The sequence below is a fragment of the Saccopteryx leptura genome, chromosome 10 (assembly GCF_036850995.1).
Source record: "Saccopteryx leptura isolate mSacLep1 chromosome 10, mSacLep1_pri_phased_curated, whole genome shotgun sequence".
Taxonomy (NCBI): domain Eukaryota; kingdom Metazoa; phylum Chordata; class Mammalia; order Chiroptera; family Emballonuridae; genus Saccopteryx; species Saccopteryx leptura.
This window is the reverse complement of record NC_089512.1, coordinates 1302055-1322562: the sequence shown is the minus strand read 5'-3', so window position 1 is coordinate 1322562 and position 20508 is coordinate 1302055. Positions and strand designations below refer to the sequence as shown.

At 56.2% G+C, this 20508-nt stretch overlaps 1 protein-coding gene across 7 annotated transcripts in view; it reads right to left on the bottom strand.

Moving 5' to 3' along the window:
* The window catches only part of CHL1 (cell adhesion molecule L1 like), a 159634-nt gene that overhangs the window by 119222 nt on the left and 19904 nt on the right, over positions 1 to 20508 (bottom strand). For all 7 annotated transcript variants that reach the window (XM_066351109.1, XM_066351108.1, XM_066351107.1 and 4 more), the window contains exon 2: positions 5275 to 5363. The gene's annotated coding sequence lies outside the window, so the exon portion shown is untranslated. The remainder of the gene's footprint in view (positions 1 to 5274; positions 5364 to 20508) is intronic.

Below are 20508 nucleotides of genomic sequence, written 5' to 3'. Positions count from 1 at the left end.
AAGAAGGCGGCGATTTGTGTCCGCGTCACACCCGGTCTTTTCCCCAAACGTGGACACCGTGGGCCAAACGTGGCATTTTGCTGAGGAAACACAATCTTCTCTCTTCGTCGGCTTTTATTCTAAGTCATTCCTGGGCTGTGCGACGGATTTGTATGGACGTTTTATCCGTGCCGAATGCCTTGCTTGGACTTGAAATGTCCTCTTAAACATAAGGTCCAAAGTGTAAGTTTATGAAAAAGATCGCCCACGTTCTGCTGGGTCTCAGCGTCTCTTTGTAGCATTTTAACGGTCATTTGACTTCAGATACTGTGGCAACTGTTTTCCGACTGAGAGAGGACTGTGCCTTCGGAAACGTCAAAGAACGGAAAACTGCAGAGAACATGAGAGAAAAGCTACGTGGGCTGAACCTGAACCCATCAAAACCTTCCAACCCAAGGGACCGCCCGTGACAACGGAGACCGCGCCAGGACCGCAGAGTGAGGCGCAAAGACAGAGTCCTGCCCGGTGGCGCCTCCGCGGTCCCCACGGACCTCCCCGGGGACGCACCACCGACCTGCCTCTGTGCTCGGTTTCCCCGGGGCGGGGGGGGGGGGGTGAGCACGGAGTTCCCAGTTCTCAGAAATCACATCTATCCGTGCACATACGGGACTTGAGTGGACGCAACCTCAGCGAGTCTCCAGTGGAGGCGAATGCATGTGTTGGCAGCTCGGTACCAAAATTAAGTATGCGCGTGGGAGGCGGTCCAAAGACCGGGCGGGAGGAGGAGGCGCAGGGCGTCTGAGCGTCCCAGGCTGGGCGAGCAACCAGGGACCTAGCAGCTCATAAATATTTAAAGGTGTAAACGTCCAAGACGGACAGGAATGATTAATTTCTGGGACGAGGGGCAGAACGGGAGCTGATGTATTTACATCATGGCCGGAAGGAAGGGAAGGGACGCTGTCTGGTGCCGTCGTCCTGAGGCAGGAAATGCTGGTCGTTTATGCAAACAGCCTGGCGCCGGATGGGACGGCATCCTCCCCCCCTCCCCCGAAGGTCCCGTCTCAGAGATGGGGACGGGCGCCCAGTTATTCAGCACGGGGAACTTCTTTTCTGAAGTGACGATTTTAGGTGGTTTCCACTCAGGGTTTCTGGGGAAGAGTTTCATTTTGCGTAATGCTCGCTGGACAGGACCTCACGCTTCCATGTCTTAGGGTCCTGAAGCGAATCAGCCGCCGACCGAGGACAAGAGCGGGACCCCCCCAGCCGCTGGGGCATCAGCGGGGAGTGAGGGAGCATTGAGATGTGTCAGGAGCCAAGCTGAGGGGAGAGGAGGACTCCTGGCCAGCGGTCCAAGGTTGTCGGACTCAGAAAAGCAGTCCAGGAATTCGCACGGGGAGTGTCCGAGGGTTGGCCTGCCAGGGCGCGCTCCCTCCCTCCCTCCCATCTCGCTCCCCGTCTGCCGCCCCCACTCCACGACACTGTCAGTATGTGCTCGTCACTGTCAGTATATGCTCAGTTCCGCGCTCGGCGGTAACGCGGCAAGGACGCACCAAAGTGGACCCTGGCCCCACAGACAGAGGCAGGACACAAACGTGTAAACGATTCATTGCAATTATAAGGTCTATGAAGAGTTAGGACAGACAGATGCAGAATTGGCCAAGCAAGTTGAGTTTGTGCAGAGCAGTAGTCGGGGTTCTCCAGGGAGACAGAGCCCACTGGTGGGTGGGTGGTGGGTGGGTGGATGGACAGATAGATCTATAGATAGATAGATAGATAGATAGATAGATAGATAGATAGATAGATAAAGGTAGATATAGACATAAGCATAGATACTGATAGATGGATGGATGGATGGTAGATAGGTGGGTGGATGGGTGGATGGATGGATGGATATAGAGATAGGGAGAGATATACGTAGACAGATTTATTGCAGCAATTGGCTCACACGATTATGGAGGCGGAGTTGCAAGCTGGAGGCCAGCAAAGCTGGTGGTGGAAGTCTCTCAGTCTGAGTCTCAAGTCCACAGCCAAGAGCGCGGACAGCCGAGGGCAGGCGACGGGTGTCCCAGAGCAGAGAGCAAGTCCACCCTCCGTCGGCCTTCTAGCCCTCCCGCGGCCTCAGCGGACTGAGAGGTGGCCACTCCAGCTGCGAGGGCGGCCTTCTTCACTCCGTCCAGCGATGCACATGCTCACAGTGCTGGAAGCGCGCTCGCACTCCAGCGCACACCTGGACACGCCTGCACCACGCGGCACCCAGTGGACCAGGTGACGAGAGAGTAAACCGTCACGTGCAGCGTCGGAGAACATCACAGACACGGGGCTTCTCAGCACCGTCCTCCCAGAGGACAGGAGCCACGCCCTGACGCGTGTGTGTGGTCACTGCCAGTGGACGTGGACGCCGCTGGACAATAATCAGCGCCTTCATGAAAACGTCACAGGGCAGCGAGGGAAGGCAGCTGGAACCCCCCCACACGAGAGCACCCAGTTGAGACCTCCGTGAAAACCCCACCCTCTCCCACCCCCTCTCGGGGCTGCAGCCTCGTCCTGAACATGCTAGAACCCACCACGCCCGAACACCAGGAGGACCCGTGTGTGGAGATGAGCACCATCAGCCAGGCCCAGCCTGTGGCCCAGGGGTTTCCCTCGTTAACGGAGCACGTCCTTTGCTGTGACTTGTAGTCTCCGTCACTCAACTACCGCAGCCTCTGGGAAGATGCTGGATGAGCCCGTCTCTGGATAAACGACACGTGGGTCTGGCAACAGTTTCAACGCCAGAGAGACCCGCGTTAGGCAGCCCTGCACAGACTCGGGCTCACACGCCTGCGCACACCGGTGAAGCCCGTGCTGTGAACCACGTCGGGTAAGTTCGGGTGTGAGAAATACGTCCCAGCAAACGTAGTCGCCGTGTGCTCCACAGCGAGGCCCCCACACAGCAACGGGGGGGGGGGGAGCCGCGTCTACGGCGTGGTCCCCACGGCGACAGCGCGGCTGACGGGGGTGGGGGGTGGGGGCGTGTCTACCGCATGGTCCCCATGGCGACAGCCGGCTGAGAGGTGCCCAGCACCCGCGACAACGAGGCCAGCGTCAAGTCGGAGACAACGCGTGGCCACTACCCGCGAAGGCACCGCCGGGCCGTGCTGGGCGGGGCAACAGCCGGGACTGGACCCGTGTTTCTCAGGTGCCCGGCCTCTCGGGGCTCCCGACTGTGTCCAGTCAGAGCCTCCCAGGCTCAGCGGTCACTTCTCAGTACTGGGGGGGAGCTGGGGAGCTTCAAATGAGAGATCTCGAACGACAGTCATGCTTCTACGTGTGTGTGTGCATGTGCATGTGTGTATGCATGTGTGTGTGCATGTACATGTGTGTATGCATGTGTGTGTGTGCATGTACATGTGTGTGTGCGTGTGTGTGTGTGTGCATGTGTGTGCGTGCAGGCACACGTGTGTCCTTCGGCTCCACCGACGCTCCTGAGCAGCTGCAGGGGTGAATTCTCAAGCACACAGCGAGAACAGCACACGGGACCTCATTCTGTAGAACTAAATAATTTGATCACTAAGCGGAACACGGGAAGGAACATGTGATTCTGTAAACCCGAGAAAGAAGGCGTTGTTAGGAGCGAGCATGCGCTTTGCAGGTGGCTGTCCACAGTCACGACGTCAAGGGACGCAGGTACTGACACATCACCATGACACAACCACAGGTCAGGTTCCTCCTGGTGGCGCAGGACACCTGATTTTTAAAAATATTTAATGCCCCGGACATTGTCTTCCACCCTTTATTTTCCAGACGGATTTCCCATGGCCTCTTAATCGACTAGCAGTTTAGCTCACGTGAAATCATGAAAGTGTTTCCGCGGGAGAGATGCCCCCGCCCCTGCCAGCGCATCATCCCCACAGGGGTGGCTCGGTCAGAGCCAGGCGGAGCTTTCTCTGAGGACGCGAGCGCGGATGTCACACGCTCCTCAGCCCCGACCCGACCTGCAGGTGCCCACGGGGTCAGCCGGGCTGTGCCCAGGAGGCCCCAGGAGCCAGCCAGCTCCTCGGACGGGTGCGGAGTGGAGGCAAAGCCACAGCGAGTGGGACAGCCTCCTCGTGGACTTCCTGCGGTGGCACCTTTCATTGAGAAGCCCCTCCCCCGTCCCGGGCGCAGGCGTGCTGACCACGACTCACGGAATCAAGTGTCCCATCTCTTCCCGCATGGCCCTCAGTGTGGGATGGTCCCCAAGGTCCCTGTTTACAGGGAGCACACGCCCAGGCGCTGTGTCTGCCGAGAAGCTCCTCGTGCATTCTCCAGTGGGTAGCAATATACACTCTTTCTTTTATTATTATTTTTAGAGAGGAGAGGGAGAGACAGAGAGGGAGAGAGGAGAGACAGAGAGAGAGAAGGAGGGAGGAGCTGGAAGCATCAACTCCCATATGTGCCTTGACCAGGCAAGCCCAGGGTTTCAAACCGGCGACCTCAGCATTTCCAGGTTGAGGCTTTATCCACTGTGCCACCACAGGACAGGCGCAATATACACTCTTGACTGAATAGGAAGGATATTAATCCTTCATTCATATCACTCTGTCTTTAAAAACTAGGAATGATATGAATGTGTGACATTTAATTTACTTCACAATACTATGGATTAAACAAGAGGGATGCTAATACGCATTATAAAAGTAATCTTAATTTAACCAGCCTTTGCGGGCACTTACAACTATGATTCCAGTTTTCTGAGTTAGGAGACAGATGTTTAAAAGGACTAAACAGCTGCCCAGAGCCATGTCTCCCTGGCCTGTGAGAGTGGGTGTCTCCTCCTCCAAACTCTTTGAAATCAGCTACGATTCAACTTGGCGTTGACCAAAGAATGTGGAAGAGCCCCAGAGCGGCACTCGGGTCTGATGTCACGGGGATCCAAACCCAGGGGCAGCTACCAGGGCAGCTGCCGCTGACCACGGAGGGCTGAGCTCCGTGTGACCCACGGACACAAGTTCGGGCTTCCCCACTGAATCGCCAAGCCACGAGGCCGACCAGCTCAGGTGCCGGCGCTAAAACTCACTTTCCTATTCAAAACGACAGTCACCTAAATATTCCCGAGACACCGCGTCCAAGTGGGCCAAGAGGTCAGCAGACGAGAACAGCGACTTTCCGCTCAGGGCTTCGATCTTTCAAAAATAAGCATCACGGCCACGGAACTCACAACCCATGGGCCGCGTCCATACTGGTCATTCCGCTGGCCGCGCTCGTCCGCCCCGCAGGGCGACCATTACACACGCTCAGAAACCCCCCGAGCCAGCGTGGGGGGCGCATGCTCACCGTGGTCGGCTCCCCTCCGTCCTCCGTCCGCGGCGGCGGTGGCGAGCTTCACGCCTCAGTCCAGGGTCATCGTCCGCGGCTCTCAGCACCTGCGGGCAGAGTTCAAAGCTGTCCTCTTAGCGACGCTTCCCAGGTAGAGAACCACTCTCAAATTAGTTTTTACCTTCTTCCTGATTAAAAGATTTAACTTTTCTTTCTCCCCAGCCCTCAGGGGTCCTCCCCACACCCCCGACTCTCAGCCTCGCCTGTGCTGGGCAGGGACACCTGGGCTCCCCGTTGGGGACATACTTGTACACATAAAGCAGAGGCCAGACGTGCGGGAAATGGCCCCGTGGTGACACGTCCCCCTAAGAGAAGCACAGGCGTGTCTCCCCGCTCCGATGCACGAGTTTCGCAACAGACCACAGTTGGTAAGAATTTCTGCTTGGCTGGCCTCCCGCAGCCATTTTTCACAAGAGTCACTTCTGCGTAGGACGTGGGGTCATCCATCCCCGCACGGCAACAGCACAGACCGCGGTGCTGAGGGCTGTCAGAGGGTGAGCCGGGGTCGGGGGAAGGGGTCCCCGTGCAGGACCCTCCGGCTCACAGGGCCCTCCCCTCCCCCAGATGTCTCCTCAGCAAGCCGCCCGCCTTCCCAAAACCACTTGTGAAATAAAGGAAGCATGTCAACCCACATACAAGATCCTTCTACCTTCCATTCCCGGGTCATCGGGGGGAACTGGCTCCCAGCACCCACGAGCCTGCTTCAGAGACTGCCCCCTGCGGACGCCCCTGCACACCCAACTAAGGTTTGGTCAAAACAAGGCGGAGACTTCCCGCACGCCAGTCACCCTAACTCAGTGAGCGTATCATCCGAACCCCCAGTCCCCCGCGGGGAGAATGCTCACTCGTCCCGGTGGAGTCAGGACTTGGAGTGGCTTCTGCAGCTCTAACCCCTGGGGCCCTAAGGAAAGAAGACCGACTAGAAGGTGCGAGAGGGCCCCTTCCTTCTCAGGCACTGTGGGGCCGTCTCTCTGGCCCGATCCCAAGAGCTCTTGCCAAAATGTTACACACAGATTTACAACGCCTCTGGAGAGAACCTCTCCTCACGCTAGGGCTGGAAAGTAAACCCCCCCCCCCCCGGGTGAGTGTCTGAATGGTCCCCACTGCTTCCCAGCGGACCAGGCGACCCTCTGCAGGCTGTGTCCGCGTCCGTGTTTAGTGACTGTGTTCAGTCCCACCGGGCCTCCTCTGACACCATTAGCATCTGCACTATTGTAACAAACACAACTGTTTACAGACGCCTAGCCCTGCCTGACACAGCACTTAACCACGGCTCCTGGCCGCTGGGTCCTTGTCACGTCACCGCGGTCTGAGTCTGTGTACTGAGCTCGCCGGGCAAACGGAAGCCGTGACGCTGTTCTCCCACTCGAGGGCTGCAGACACGGCCATCGTCTGTGTGTGACCACGTCACTCAGCGGGGACAGAGAAGATGAAGTGTGTGTGCACTGACTGCAGAGGAGATCTGCTGACCTGCGCCCCAGTGACTGGGACTGCAGTTCAATGTGTCAGGAGGGCCTTCCCACACCCAGGACATGAGGAACGTCCCGTCATAAATGGGGTGCATTCCAAAACCCCGGGGGGCCACCTTTACGGTTCCAACATCACATCTCTCTGTGACATCGCCTCCAGTCCCCTCTGGGTCACACGGCTCCTGCAGGAGGCTCTCCCCAGGGGTCTCAGCTCTCACCTCCATCAGGGCACCGGGAGAGCCAGCCGGGCGGCCAGGAGTCGGCCGCTCCTGATCACATGTATCTGTGTCCCGCCAGCAGCCGCTACCGGGCTGAGGACGCCCCCTTCTCTCAGCCGGCTGAGGGGCTCAGGTCAGGCCTGGGTGTAAGGCCTGTGCTCCTGCTCTCCTGTGTGTGTGTGTGTGTGTGTGTGTGTGTGAGCATGAGCGTGTGTGCATGAGTGTGTGTGTAAGTGTGTGAGCATGAGCGTGTGTGTGTGAGCATGAGCGTGTGTGTGAGCATGAGTGTGTGTGTATGTGTGTGAGCATGAGTGTGTGTGTGAGCATGAGCGTGTGTGTGAGCATGAGCGTGTGTGTATGTGTGTGAGCATGAGCGCATGTGTGTGTGAGCATGAGCGTGTGTGTGTGAGCATGAGTGTGTGTGTGTGAGCATGAGCGTGTGTGTGTGAGCATGAGTGTGTGTGTATGTGTGTGAGCATGAGTGTGTGTGTGAGCATGAGCGTGTGTGTGTGAGCATGAGCGTGTGTGTATGTGTGTGAGCATGAGCACATGTGTGTGTAAGCATGAGTGTGTGTGTTTGTGTGTGAGCATGAGCGTATGTATGTGTGTGAGCATGAGCGTGTGTATGTGTTTGTGTGTGAGCATGAGCGTGTGTGTATGTGTGTGTGAGCATGAGCGTGTGTGTTTGTGTGTGAGCATGAGCGCGTGTGTGTGAGCATGAGCGTGTATATATGCGTGAGAGCATGAGCGTGTGTGCATGAGTGTGTGTGTGTGCGTGTTGTATGTGAGGCATCCTCTCTGTATTATCGGGTCTCTTCTCACTGCTTCATGGTGTCGGTCCACATCCCCTCCCCCCAAAATGGGAAGCAAACAACCCTTTAGTTTAGACTATACAGCATGTACGACTAACACATATATGCAATTAATATTAAAATACATGCGTACACACGTATGTATAAAGATGTTTTTACTCGTTCTTTTTCATTTCTGTCTTCTATTTTCTTACAGCACACCCTGCATCTGCACAGTTTGGGTTACATGTATTGGAGATATAGGCTCGAACATGACAATTAAGGCGCACACACACACACATACATACGCACGTGCGCACACACACAGCTGTACCCTAAGAGAAGCTGTTTCATTCAACCTTTGTTATATTCAGCAGAAAATGTAACCCTCTGAGTGTATTTAATCTACACGCCTTTCTCCTTTCTCCTACCACCACTGATACAAATAACATCTTATTCTCTTTTTGTTAAAGGAGAGCAGTTTGGTTCCTTTTTCAAAGTCCCTGATCTTCTTTAACTTAAGAAATACGAATCCACACACCAAACAAACACCCAGGGAGGTGCGGCAGTAATCCTGAAAGGAAATTCTGAGGAATTCAGGAGTCCGTCAGAGCAGAGAGGGCTGTGAACCCGTGGGGTCTCTGTTTCTCACTCAGCACCCGCATGACTGACAGGCCACGTGGCCTCAGCACCCGACAGGACGTCAAGCTCCTCCCCTTGAGGAAAGGACAGAGAGAGGAGGAAGCCCACTGGAGGGAAGGGACCAGGACTGCTGGCCAGCGAGGGGCTGGACAAGTGGACGGCAGAGACTGAGGCTTGGGGCCCCCTCCCTGGACAGCGCACCTGGGCAGGTGCAAAGCCGAGCCCGGGTCAGCTCCCCCAGGTCCACCCACCTTCCTGATATGAACAGCTCGCTGCCCTCAGGACACCTGGTTTCTGAGACGGCGTCCCCGCCACACGACCCCTGAACACACTCCCGCCACGCCACCTGCAAAGGCACGGCAACCTCGCGGGCTGCGTAGGATGATTCGGAGACCATGCACCCCTTTCTGCACGGCCCTCTCCACGGGTGTGTGCAGGGGAAGTTCCCCCGCCCCCCCAAATTCACAACACAGCCTGTGTAACTGGCCCCTGCACTCTAGGCAACCTCAGCAGAGACCCAGCTGTCACAGACCTCCCTGCCGGTCTGGCTCCACGTGGAGGGACACAGTCTTGAGTCCCCCAGGGCACAGCTCCTGGCTGCCGTCCGCTCTGCCACGTCCTGGCCGGGACAGAGCTCCTCAGACACACGTGGGAGGGACAATGGTCCGATGCGTGGAAGCGACCCTCGTCGGAAAAGAGTGGTTTGTCACAGGCCCTTGACCGGATGCCCCAGGTGTGAGTGTCGTCTGAAGGGGCCGGGGACACATTGTCACCACGGCCTCTCTCAGGGGGGACAGGGCAGCAGCGAGAAGGGGACAGCGGAGCAGAGAAGGAAGAGAGCGGGCTTTCTTGCAGTGTGAACGTAGGGGAGTCGCACAGCCTTTCAGACTCCAGCCGTCCGCCCAGTGAGTGCGGGACGGGGGTCCCCACCTGCAGGACAGGGGTGCGGGGGAGGGGGGGACTCTCACGTACAGTGTGCTCTGCTCGGGGCTGGGCCCTGGAAGGAGCTCAGTGACCAACGGGCCACACAGGGCCCCATCACCACCCCGCAGTCATCACTGGGGCCAGAGGGCACGTGACCAGTCCCCACTCATATGTGGCGGAAACGAAGGCACCACACACTGCCCAGGGGTGACTCGGGAGCCCCGAGAGCTGGTCTGGAGCTCACCTGGGCGGCAGCTCCCTGCCTTATTCTCACAGGTCAGGAAGGCGTTTCCTTACAATGTACTTTCCAAGTGGATGGGTTCCCCAAGGCCAAAAAAGTAAAATAAAATGAGTTCATTAATTTCCGCCTCCCCTCACTCCCTACTTACCAGAGTGGCTGACAAATGTCAAATATCAGTTGAAAAAAAATGCCTGTTCTTTGTGTGCGTGTAATTTGGAAATAAGGGTGGCTATTTTTTCTTTTTTCCTTTCAAACACGCACTTAATCTCAATTAATCTCTAAACATTGGAGATTGTCTACTGATTGAAAACACAGACTGAGAGCATCTCGGCTTTCAATCGATATCCAGGTCAATATTCTTAAGAAACTGGGATGGACAGCCCCTCATTTTCTGTTATCAGCTAACATCTGCCGGGTCAAAGTGAGCTCGATTCCGACCAAGGAGGTCCCTACCCTCCAAGCACGCGCCAAGATGCCCGCCTCCCCTTTGCTGAACGAATACAGAATCTTTACAAAGGAGACGACAGACGTTGTCCATCACAGTCTCCAGAACGGAAGCTAGAGCCCCAAATAAGGAGGAGCACACGGCAGAAATTCCTGGAGATGCCTCGCCCGCAGGGACGCACAACAGAGCCAGGACGAGGGTGACGTCAACGCTGGCTTCTAGAAGTTACCCATGAGCAAATTCTCACACAAGCGGACACCCTGACCTGGGTTTGTTCCCACGACACTGCTGAGAACACCCTGCCTCTGATCGGGGAATTAGTTCTGGTTTATTGAGAAGCAATCATGGACCCCCTCGTATCAGTTCCTCTTTTGCCACTCACAGAGGCCCCCTAAGGTGCCAGTGACCCCAGCAAATAAAACGCGCCCAGAAGGTGGGCAGCCCAGACGGAGTCCCGCTGAGGGTGAGGGTCAGAGCCACCCTGTGCACAGGGCACGGAGGCCCCGTCCACGCCTGTGCCCACACAGCTGCAGGGGGCCATGCGGTGAGAAAAGAATACCATGAATACTATTTCTCCGTCTCCCGCTATATTCTAGTAAAACATGCGTTCAACTGTTTTAAGGAGACAAATAGCATGATCAGCAAAAAGAGCGATCCACCCAAGTCAGAGGCCGAATGGCCGCCATCCCTGGCGCTGTGACCAACACGGCGGATGGACAGCAAGTTCCTGAACCAACACTGGGTCTCACTACCCCCACCTGCGACAAGGGGGTGCTAACGATAGTTTAGAGTTGCCTTTTCCCTCAAAACTCCACGACTGCAAGGAAACTGCCTTTGGTCACGGCGGCGAAGGGGGTACAGAGGGGGGGAAGGAGAACATTCACCACGCGGGACCCCGAGACTCGCGGGCAGGGGAGCCCAGGGAGACGGGGAGTCTTCTTTGGGGGGGAGGGTACAAGGCACAGGCAGAATGACATCCCGAGGGGGCTGGTCAGGTGACGACTGTTTTCTGCAGCCGGGACCTTACTGGAAGGGGCGGGGGTGTCCTCGGAGATACATGGAGACAGCCCGCATGTGGCAGGATGCTGTGGCTGTGTTAAGTCACATAAAGAAGTGACTCCCCAGGAGGGCGAGGCGCTCCACGTCTATTAACAGTCAGGAAGGTACGCGTCTCACTCCCTGAGGACATGACGTCAAGGAGACATCGCACCCCCGAGGAGACCTGCCCAGTGATGTCACGGAGACACCGCAACCCCGAGGAGTCCTGCCCAGTGACGTCACTGAGACACCACACCCCCGAGGAGTCCTGCCCGGTGATGTCACGGAGACACCGCACCCCCGAAGAGTCCTGCCCAGTGACGTCACGGAGACACCGCACCCCCGAGGAGTCCTGCCCAGTGACGTCACGGAGACAACGCACCCCCGAGGAGTCCTGCCCGGTGATGTCACGGAGACACCGCACCCCCGAGGAGTCCTGCCCAGTGACGTCACGGAGACACCGCACCCCCGAGGAGTCCTGCCCAGTGATGTCACTGAGACACCGCACCCCCGAGGAGTCCTGCCCAGTGACGTCACGGAGACACCGCACCCCCGAGGAGTCCTGCCCGGTGACGTCACGGAGACACCGCACCCCCGAGGAGTCCTGCCCGGTGACGTCACGGAGACACCGCACCCCCGAGGAGTCCTGCCCGGTGACGTCACGGAGACAACGCACCCCCGAGGAGTCCTGCCCGGTGACGTCACGGAGACACCGCACCCCCGAGGAGTCCTGCCCGGTGACGTCACGGAGACACCGCACCCCCGAAGAGTCCTGCCCGGCGACGTCACGGAGACACCGCACCCCCGGGGAGTCCTGCCCAGTGACGTCACGGAGACACCGCACCCCCGAGGAGTCCTGCCCGGTGACGTCACGGAGACACCGCACCCCCGAGGAGTCCTGCCCGGTGCACAGGCAGCCGGCCTGGGGGTCCGAGACCTGGTCCCCCACACCCCGCCCCGGAGCTGGGCTTTGGCTCCGCTCTGGGAGGGGCACCCGTAGGTGACAAGCGAACACGGGCGGGAATGTACGGGAATGCGCTGCCCTCTGCCTGTGTCGCCCTGGGAACGTCCCCTGCCTGACCTGCACTTTCTCTGCCACCAGCGCGGACACGGTCCACCCTGATGCCAAGTGCAGAGGCAGGACCAGCGTGGCCGCTCTCCCGTGGGACGGGGCCCTGACCAGTTTCCAGGTGGCAAGGCAGCGCAGAACCCCTGGGGAGCAGGCCCCGCGCCAGCTCTGGTCGCCCCACCACGACTGCTAGAGAGCGGGGAGTGGGACAGCACTGCGGCCACGGCCCAGCCATGTGTGTAGCCACGCCCACAGACACGCGACGTAGTCAGGCCGCACCGCTACATCACGTAGCCACGCTCACAGCCACGTTGTAGCCACGCCTATAGACACATGACATAGTCAGGCCGCATTGTAACGTCACGTGGCCACGCCCACAGCCACATTAGGTAGCCAAGTTTTGTACCCAGGTCACACGGTCACGCTGCATAGCCCCGCCACCCCACCCCTGCGACACCGGAGCAGCTCTAGCCACTGGCAGCCCCCCTTCCAGAGGCCGTGGCCGCTTCCAGAGCTGTGATTGCTGCCTGTCACCCTGCAGACGACAGGCGGGCCCCTCCTGCTCCCTTGGTACTGTCACCTATAGCGAGTCCAGTGGAATCGAATTTAAAACGGATTCAGCAAAAAGCGCAGACACGCCCACGTGTTCCATGACAACCGGATCACAGACACTCATCTACACCTCCACGGGTCCTCGCTGGGCTGTCACATACTTCCCATGGACCAGGGGTCGGGACCTTTTAGGCTGAGAGAGCCATGAACGCCACATATTTTAAAACGTAATTCCTGAGAGCCATACAGCCCCCCCCCCCGCCCCCCTCCCACATGACGCATTATCCAATAAAAATGTGGTGTTGTCCCGGAGGACAGCTGTGATTGGCTCCAGCCACCCGCAACCATGAACATGAGCAGTAGGAAATGAATGGATTGTAATACATGAGAATGTTTTATATTTTTAATGTTATTATTATTTTTTTATTAAAGATTTGTCCGCGAGCCAGATGCAGCCACCAAAAGAGCCACATCTGGCTCACAAGCCATAGGTTCCCGACCCTTGCTGTGGACTGAGGCCGCCCCCCCCACGTGGGAATGGCCACGACACACGTGCCGTCACCGTTCTGAACACAGCTGGAGGCGCACTGTCCTTCTGTATATGACCCCAAATGACATCATATGTGACAATGACCTCGAGTACCAGCCACACGAGGCTCCTTCCACGGGGGCGGTGAGAACAGCTGGGGTTGGGTCACGTGGCACCATGGTCAGGCTCATGGTAAGAACAGCGGGGCCACGGACGAGGGGCTGGCTGTGACCCATTCATTGTATCCTTGCCGCCTCCCCCGGGCTACATACTTAACAAACTTGCTATTCCATCAAGTCCTCTTTCAAGATGAGAAGACTGAAGCACAAGGAAGTGAACACAACCGAAAGTTGCCAAACCACTTCTCCAGCAGCCTCAAGTTCTGCCAAAGGTGGTGCCCACAGCAGGCCCCTGAAAGCAGACTCATGGTCACTGGGGCTGTGAGCTCTGTGACACACATGTTGCCCATCAAGATGAAATTGCAAGTCACTAGAAGTCACAGTGAGGGACACGTTTAGGTATGAAAGCCGCCAGCCAGCTTGGCTCTTTTTAGCTCTTTTCGTCCCGGAGCCCCAGACAAAAGGGGATTTGTTCCTTCCTTCGGGCATGTATTTACTTGACTGCTCTGTGTCCGGTCCCGTGGTTGAGGCACACCCATGACAGGGGAACCCTGTGTCCTGTGTCCCCAAAATAGAAACTTGTCCAAAACAAATCCAGCCCCAGGATATTAATCCCAAGTTCCTGCCTGGGTCACGGCACCTGCGCTTTGGTCTGAGTGTTTGCTCAGGGAAATCTCCACCCCTGACCAGCCTCCATCCACAGTTCCGTGCCCCTGGCCGCGGGCCTCACACCTTCTGCTTCCCCTGTCGTCCCCAGAGCTCGGCCAGGGCTGCCTCTCCTGACGCCCCTGGAAAGCGGACTATGTGGGTGGTCCACACGGGCCCAGATGTTACCAGGGAGTCTGCCGTTTAGTCTTGATTGCCTCCAGGGTCTCACGGCAGTGAGCCTTCCGAGACAAGACAGAACATTCTGGTGGTCTCACTATTCCACCCACAAGAAACTCATCTTTACCCTCAAATTCAGGTGACAGAGGTTTCTCAGGGGAGAACAATTACTTAAGATAGGTAACTCTGTGGGTTATTTTGCTTTATTATAAGAATAATAAATGCTCATTGAAAACATGTGGTCAGAGACAAAGGTATTTGCATGCACATATAGACATACATGCGTATGCCTGTGCATATACAGGTAGAGTTGAAGCATCCGTCAAAGATAAATAGTAACATTTTAGTGCAATTCCTCCCCAGTTGTTGAATCAGCATTTAACTAGTCTGACAGCTACATACACATACCTACATGTTTGTACACATATCAACATGTAAACACCACACACTGTGTATGCGTCCATCACATTATGAACGTCTGACCTTACTGACTACTCTACTTACTGACTACTCTAACGTATCATTTTATGATCATATGCTTGAGCTAATAGCCACACAGCCAGAAAAAACAAGCTTGAGTTGAAACATATGAAGATAACCTTAGTGACATAAAATGTTTACTCAATATAATTTATAACAATGAAATTTACATTAGCAACCTAAATGCTCCTTAATAGAGAAATAATTAAGTACTTAGAATATAGCGATGTATTAGGAAAGTCTTCAGGCAGGTTTAAAAATAACTCTTTTCTTATTTTTATTATTTTCAGTGAGGGGAAGGGAGACGATGAGACAGACGACCGCATGCACCTCGACTGGGATCCACCCGGCAACTCCCGCTCGGGGGCGATGTTTGACTCAACCGAGCTTTTTTTAGCACCTAAGGCTGACGCACCTGGACCAACAGCGCTATCCTCAGTGCGTGGGGCTATGCTTGAACTAATAGGACCGCTGGCTGTGGGTGGGCAGCAGAGACGGAAGGCGGTCTCATGGACCAGGCCTGTTTTCTAATGGTCATACACTACTTCTGGCATCAAAATAAACATGATAAATAAAAATAAAAAACACCCCGCCTCCACACACACAGACACACACAGGACGCACAGTTATCTGAGCTCAGTAAGTACCTGGCCCAACGTGTGGAGCTGGAAAGGAAGTCTGAGGGCAGGCGGGGTGGCAGGAGGAGCCTGAGGAAGGACGTGCGGGGACGCGGAGGAGCCCCACGCAGGGCACAGGCTGCGCAGCGAAGGTCGAGGGGGCGGAGACCTGGGTGCCCCGCAGCGCAGCCGAATCACACTCCGCCCTGGAAGAGAAGACCACGCAGGGCACAGGCTGCGCAGCGGGGGTCGAGGGGGCGGAGACCTGGGTGCCCCGCAGCGCAGCCGAATCACACTCCGCCCTGGGAGAGAAGACCACCCAGGGTGCTCAGCGGGAAATGCTGAGATGAGGACTCCGTCAGACCTCTGCGTCCTCCGTTACGCTCCTGGCGTCAAGGCCACCAGATGGCTCGATTCCTTAGGAGTGAAAGAAAAAGGAGGCGAGAATGGGCGGCACTGATCTTGTCGGGGGAGATGCTTCAGGTCGGCCCCCACCCCGGAGAGAGACCGTGACGTAGCTCCTACCCGAAAGAGGTCCGCGCGTGGAGAAGGGAGGACGCAGCAGGGAACGTTCCGGGTGGTGATGGGAAGTTAAACCGTGGGAACTCACACCCCGACCCCTGAGCTCACGAACCGCGGCCTGGGGTTGTCCCAGACGCCCTGCCGGTGCCGCCGCTGTTCTACATGGAGTAGCGACGTGGACCTCGCCTCCCCTGGGGAGGGGCATTGAGCCTTTGTAAACGGCAAGTGAGCCGTGCAAGACGCACCGTCCACGAGGTCGGGGTCTCGGAGCAGCATCTCCACACTGCCCGCGCCAGCCCGGTGTCTGCGCGTGACAAAGAAGCCAGGACACACACACACCACCACACACACCACACACACACACACACACACACACACCACACACACACACACACCACACACATACCATATACACACCACACACACAAACACCACACACACCGCACACACACCACACACCACACACACCACACACACAAACACCACACACACCGCACACACCGCACACACACCACACACACACCACACACACCACACACACAAACACCACACACACCGCACACACCGCACACACACCACACACACAAACACCACACACACAAACACCACACACACCACACACACACACCACACACACACACCACACACACACACACACCATATACACACCACACACACACACCACACACACACCACACACACAAACACCACACACACCGCACACACCGCACACACACCACACACATACACCACACACACCACACACACACACACCACACACACACACCACACACACACACACACCATATACACACCACACACACACACCACACACACACCACACACACAAACACCACACACACCGCACACACCGCACACACACCACACACACACACCACACACACCACACACACAAACACCACACACACCACACACACACACCACACACACACACACCACACACCACACACACACCATATACACACCACACACACAAACACCACACACACCGCACACACCGCACACACACCACACACACACACCACACACACACCACACACACAAACACCACACACACCACACACACACACACCACACACACACCGCACACACCACACACACACCACACCACACACACACATCACACACCACACACACACACCACACACCACACACCACACACCACACACCCTCTCTTTCTCTCTCTCCCCTCCCCCTCGCCCCTCTCTAGAACATGACCCAGACACCAAACAAGAAGGGACTTGCGCCACTTGCAACAGCCTGGACGACCCCGAGGACACTCTGCCGCGGGAACACGTCAGACACTGAAGGGTAAACGCGGCCTGATCTCACTTCAGCGTGGAACCCGGAAACGTCCGGCTTGCAGAAGCGGAGAGGAGAAGGGGGTCCCCGGGGCTGGGGGAGGGGCGCGGGGAGATGAGGGTCAAAGGGCAGGGCCGTTCGGGGAGGGGTACGTTCTGGGGCTCTAACGTACAGTGTGGGTGAGTATAGCGAACAGGACTGTGTTGTGTACTCGAAATCCGCTGAGAGAGTGGGTTTTCAGTGTTCACACCACACACACAATTGGCACCTGTGTGCGGTGACTGATGTGTTAATTAGCTTGATTGCTCTCATCACGGCACAATGTATACACACGGCACATCACCATGCAAATATATTCAAATTTTACTTGTCAATTATATCTCAATAAAACCGGAAATAAAGAATATAGCGTTTTGATTTTTAAAAGGCAAGCTAATGCTTACAATAATAATCAGTACACGTGGACTCACTAGCAATTTTTCTGTAAAAAAAAAACCCAAGTGCAAACACCTAACTTGCAAAGCTGTGAAAATAAACAGCTCATCAGAAGAGCATGAGTCAGCTCCTCAAACCACTCAACAAAAAAAACAGAAAACCCGAACAAACAAACCTAAAACTGCTAAAGAAATGTCCTAAGATGTGCAGAAATCCAAGGGGCGCTACTCCCTGCCCGACGCTCTGCACGGTAACCGCTTCACTTCTCACTGATTATCATAAAAGCCTCCTTCTTACCACGTGGAGTGTATCAGGAAATACGCAAAATCAGTGACAACTTCTCAGTATCTGTTCTGTACAAATAACAGCACTGTGTGAAGAGCTCCTGGGAACCGCGTGTGGGCAGAGGACGGGGACACTCCTGTGGCTCAGGAGACCACGTGGGCCGTCTGTCACAGGCGCACCATGCGGGGCGGGGCGGGGCGGGGCGGGACTGGGCACAGCCTCCTCGGGAGGTCCGCCCACCGCAGGCCCCAGCCGCTCACAGTGAAGGAGCCGCTGTGGGAATCCAGCCACAGCCTTCTGGTCGACCAGCGATGGCCGCCGTTCCTTCCGCTCCTCTGTGAGAACGGATCAGCTTGTCGGTGAGAACCGTGAGGGGACCCAGGGTTTTCTGATGTAAAGAGAGTATACAGGGTCAGTAGTGATGCGCTGAAAAGTATTCATTAAAATGAAATGTGCATTGGGCTACGTCAGCTGCAAGGACAGCGCAGGGTCACACCGACAGATCTAGGTCAGTAGAGAGTAAGAAATGATGTCTGACTGCCTTCCCAGTTAGAAAATTCAATGAATATGAACTGTTGATATAAAATGGGGGAAGCTGTCTGGTCTCCAGTCGGCACTGATCCTCTGCCCCCAGGGAATGTGAAAGAGAGACAACCTAGTCTGCAGAATTTCCGCTGGACAAGAACATGTAGTGAACATGACTCTTCTACCACATTCCCTCTGGCTCTGCCGTCCCACAGTGATGGGACCAGGTTCATGCTCGAAGCCTCCGTGATGATAACCCAGTGAAGGGCCTCTCCTCCCCACTGGGATCGCAGCACGTGAGGTCTGGAGACAGCTTGGGGCTCTTTCTGCAGGTACAAACACAACGCCATGCATACTACACGCTGCTACGCATACAAAATGCCACCATGCACACAACAATCCACCATGCGTACAACAATCCACCATGCGTACAACATTCCACCATGCGTACAACAATCCACCATGCGTACAACACTCCACCATGCGTACAACAACCCACCATGCGTACAACAACCCACCATGCGTACAACACTCCACCATGCGTACAACAACCCACCATGCGTACAACAACCCGCCATGCGTACAAACCCGCCTTGCGTACAACAGTCCACCATGCGTACAACAGTCCACCATGCGTACAACATCCCACCATGCGTACAACATTCCACCATGCGTACAACAATCCACCATGCGTACAACATTCCACCATGCGTACAACATTCCACCATGCGTACAACATTCCACCATGCGTACAACAACCCAGTGGTCAGGGTGCAGCCTCTGCTTCCTTGTCTGCGGAACGCGAGGGACCCAAGGCCAGGGGGGAAGCACCCCTTCCTCGACGCCCCCACGTGACCCGGCCTCACCCCAAGCACTCGGACACACTGATTGCCTCTCGTGTGCCAAGCGCACTAGTTTATTCTGCGAGAGACCTCTGACCGTTCAGAAAGAGGCCCCTTCCGAACTCAGGAATATTGTGCTAGGACGTTCTCCTGGCGGGGGGGCCTGTCGGACACGGGGCTCACACTGGACGCTCTGTCCAGACTGCGCAGCTCCTTGTTGGGGCTTCTGCATGCTGCTGACCCCCAGGGCAGGGAACAGAGAGCCACACAGAGTGAAAGGAAGCCACCGCATCACCAACTCCGCCTGGCTCAAGCCCTTCCCAGAGGGACCACGGTGAAATGGAGCGGGAAAGATCTATCATCAAGTCTGGGATGGGGCAGGGAGGGCGCAGACAGGTGACTGATTTGCAAGTTCACAACCAAAGCGTCAAGATGGAGGCCTAAACTGCAGGCAGTCAACGTTATTTTCAGTTTTCTCCAAACCACAGAGGAGGTCACAGAGAATACAGTCTGAGTCCAGTGGCAAGGATCCCATGAAGTCTCAACGGGCGTCTGACAATCCCACAAACTGCGCAGAGACTGTAGCTGAGACCCGCACTAATTATCTGAACATTCAACCCAGAAGTCCCCTTCCTCTCATCTCTCCACGTCCACGTGTCTTTCACGGATGATCAGGCTTCCGAGAGCTTCGCAGTCCGGGACAGGGGACTCGGCACAGGGTGGCCGGCTCCCCTTCGGACACGCTCGTTCTCTTCGAGAAACGTCCGGACCCTCGTGTGACTTCTGGCATGCCCCGCCCCCTGCAGGGAGAGCCCTGGACTGGCCCGTGTCCTGGGGAGAGATTCAGGCCCCTGACAGTGGACACTCGGGCAGACCGGCTGGTCCAAGACCGTCTGGTGAAGGCCGTTTGCTCCTGCCCATTTTTTACAGATCAGTGCTCGAAATTAATGATGTTTCTGAAGGACGTAGCAATTAAAAGACAAGATTAGGGCAGAGGTTTAATAAGTCGTCTGAGGCACACACCACGTGGGCAGACCTGACCATTAATAAAAAGAGAAAGGTAACAACACCGCCTCACACACAAAGCGGGGTCTCCTTAGAAACAGCACGAGGGGCTGGTGCAGAAATCAATGCGGACTGCGGAATTACTTGATGAATCCTCTGCGTAAACTAACCACCGCCGGCCGGGTCCGCCGCAGGGTCCCTGGGGACTCCCCGGCTGCCTAACGTGCCCCAGAAAGAGGACTATAATGAGATCCCCTGAGAGACGGAAGATTTAAGTCCCATTTTCCTCCATAAAA